A 3,157-nucleotide genomic window follows, 5' to 3' on the forward strand; every position below is an offset into this window, starting at 1 on the left:
TGACCTCGGGACTGCAGCGCCTGTCTGAACTACACACATCGACGTGTGTCCGGGAAAACACGAGTCCTCTCGTGCAGCAGTTGACTCAGAGAAGCAGGGGAAGTCGAGCTCTGGAATCTGCTGAGCTCAGCCACAACCACTGTGTACACTCAAGTGTGTGTGTACGGGTGTGTATGTGTTCTATTCGTATCCGAGCACCATTGAGCCAGAGTGCAATGAGCAGTCTTAGAGGTTCAAGAAAATCCAAGTTCTAAAAACAAGCTGAAAACAATTTGTCCTGCCCCTTGAGCTTGCTGTCCACAGCTGGGATCAAGCCCAGGGCAGTCTTTGGCTTCTTCCCTGCCTGAGCACCTGTTTCGTGGCGGGCACCGAAAGACAATACATAACACTTCAGATCCTCACTCTTCCCTCTGCTGCAGCCTCTCACGACCCCCTTCGCACTGCCTGTTTCTGCCAGACTCAATTCGTGAAATGCATATTTCACTGCTGCTCCTCTGCGCCAGACACCCCCACACAGCCAGCCTTCTTTCTTTTCTGGCCTTGTCTCCCAGCCTTTTCCTGTGTTCATCTGCCAGCCCCTAAAGTTAGTCGTGTATTGTCCCCAAATGTGCCCGGCACTTCCCTGCTGAAATCTGACTCCGTGGGTCCAGGGAGCGGCCTGAGCAGCTATATCTTTGTCAGACGTCTTGCCTGGGGCTGACACACAGCCATGACTAAGTGCTATTGTATTGGTAATGGAGATCAGAGGTGTCGCCCTTGTCCTCTGCACTGCCCAGCACACAGGGTGCACAGGCAATGGCGATGCGAGGCGGAGGTGAGGCTCTCAGTGTGGCTCAGTGTGGGCAGGGCCGGACTAGATGGGACACCTCTGAGACTGCAGGAGAGGACGCTGAAACGGTGCATTGCAGGTGGACGAGGGGAAGACAGGCACCACCGAGAATGTCCTGCTCACACAGAGACTTGTAGGGCTGGGCTTCTGGCAAAGGTGGCTCTTGTGGGACAGCAGCAGGAGGACAGGGTGTCACAGGGTGACACAGCAGAGGGCCAGGTCTCAGAAGGTCACTAGACCCCACTAAGGAATTCTACCTTTAATGACAGAATGAGGCAGAGCGAGGCAGCAGGGAACATTTTAATCAAAGGAATACAGATCTGATCTCCGATTCCCACAGGAGCAGTCTGGAGTTTTCTGAAATGTGTGACATGTGGCCAGCAGGTGGTGTGGAGGTTAAGGTGGCCGGATCCCACATGGCCGATGTGGGGTTCAAGTCCCAAACCTAGTGCCTTGAAAAACATGCCAGATACATGTGCATGCATGCCTAAAATCCCAAAAAAAGAGAATGGAGAAGGGATTGCGGCATAGCTAGCACTTGAGGGGTGATTGCTCCCTTTCCCCCCTCTCTGTCTCTCTCCAGTGAACACATGCACCCCATAACAAAACTTTAAAAAAAAAGTGTGACATGTAGATAGGGTATTGCGGGGGGCGGGGAAGACAAATGTAAGATTAGTTAGAGAAACGTGTTGGAGTCCCTGCAGTGCAACAGGAAACCATCCCGACAGCTCAGCCGCTAATAGTACACGGCCTCCATCAAGTCATGCCATTCCTTAGGACCCGCTTCAGTCTCTTCAGCTGTAATGCAGGGGCTTGCCGTACACGACCGGCGAGATCCCTTTCAGCGCTGCAGTCCTCCCACGGGGCAAAGATTCAGCGTGATTTTCTTTATGCTGTGGCAAAATACACATGACATACAATGTACTATTTTTAATCATTTTTAAGGGTACGATTCCGTGGTACTCAGTACAGTCACGTTGTTGTGCAACCCTCACCACCATCCAGCTCCAGAACTCTTCAGCTTGCAAAACTGACTCTGCGCCTATAAACCCTCAGCCCTCAGCCCTCCCTACCCCAGCCCTGGCACCCAGCATCCTCCTTCCTGCCTCCGTGAAGCTGACTACTCCATGTAAGTGGGACCACACGGCGTTTGTCCTTTACGCCTGGTCTACTTGACTCAGCATGATGTCCTCGAGGTTTATCCGCGTTGCAACACGGGTCCGAATTTTCTCCTCTTTGCAAGCTGAAGAGTGCTCCATTGTATGTACATACCACATCTCTTTCCACTCTCCTCCTGTGGACACTCGGCTTGCTTCCTCCTTTCTCCTGTTGTGAGCAATGCCGTACCTCGATGGGTGCACAAACATCTGTTTGCGGGCTGCTTTCGATCTGTTGCTATCACAGATCAGAGGGTCATTGTAGTTTAAGGAGCCGTCATACTAGTTCCACGGAAGTAGAGCGTCGGCATCCCCACCGGCAATGCACAGGGTCCCCATTTCACCAGACCTCTGCCAGCATTTGCAATTTTCTGTCTGTGGATAAGAGTCATCCTAACAGGTACGGGGGCACCTCCTTGTGTTTTGACCTGCATTTTCCTAATGATGAACAATACCGAGCCTCTCTTCACATGCTTACTGACCGTTTTCTTCTTTGGAGAAATGTCTTTCCCAATTCTCTGCCCATTGATAAATTGAGTTGTTGTTTTGGTTGTTGTTATTGTTCTCATCAAGTTTTAGAAGATCTTTATAATTAATCTTTTTTAAGGAATTATTTTATTTAACTTTATTTATTATTATTATCATTATTATTTTTCAGTTTGATCAGAGAGACAGAGAGAGAGAGAGGAAGTGAGAAAGCAAGCCACCAGGTCCGAGACTTGAACCACGGTGAGCCATGTGGGAGTCCAGTGCCTTTTACCACCATGCCACTTGCCGGCCCCTATAATTAATCTTAAAAAAAAAGATTATGAGGGGGCCAGCGGGTAACGTGGTGGTTAAGGTGCTGGACTCCCACATGGCCAACCACAACTTGAGTCCCAGAACTGACAGGTTGCTTTCTCTCTCTTTTTCTCTTTCTCTCTCGCTCACTCTCTCTTGCTCTGTCCCTCTCTGGTCAAATTAAAATAAGTAGATAAATAAAGTTAAATAAAATAATTCTTTTTAAAAATCTTTTTAAATAGGGAACCAGCAGTTAGCATAATGGCTATGTCGCTGGACTCCCACGTAGTCGACCGCGGTTCGTGTCCTGGACCCGGTGGCTTGAAACTCACGCCGGGTGCGTGTGCGTGCGTGCCCAAGATCCCGAGGGGAGAATGGAGGAGGCGGACAT

At 50.0% G+C, this 3,157-nt stretch overlaps 1 long non-coding RNA gene across 3 annotated transcripts in view; it reads left to right on the plus strand.

The window, feature by feature from the left end:
- The first annotated feature begins 1,838 nt into the window (after positions 1 to 1,838).
- LOC114006450 (uncharacterized) overlaps positions 1,839 to 3,157 on the plus strand; it is a 6,987-nt gene continuing 5,668 nt past the window's right edge. For 2 of the 3 annotated variants that reach the window (XR_003548162.1, XR_003548163.1), the window contains exon 1: positions 1,839 to 2,386. This is a non-coding gene — a long non-coding RNA (uncharacterized LOC114006450). The remainder of the gene's footprint in view (positions 2,387 to 3,157) is intronic. The other variant, XR_003548164.1, reaches the window with a different exon arrangement.

The sequence above is a fragment of the Tupaia chinensis genome, unplaced genomic scaffold, assembly GCF_000334495.1.
Source record: "Tupaia chinensis unplaced genomic scaffold, TupChi_1.0 Scaffold148065_1, whole genome shotgun sequence".
Lineage (NCBI taxonomy): Eukaryota > Metazoa > Chordata > Mammalia > Scandentia > Tupaiidae > Tupaia > Tupaia belangeri.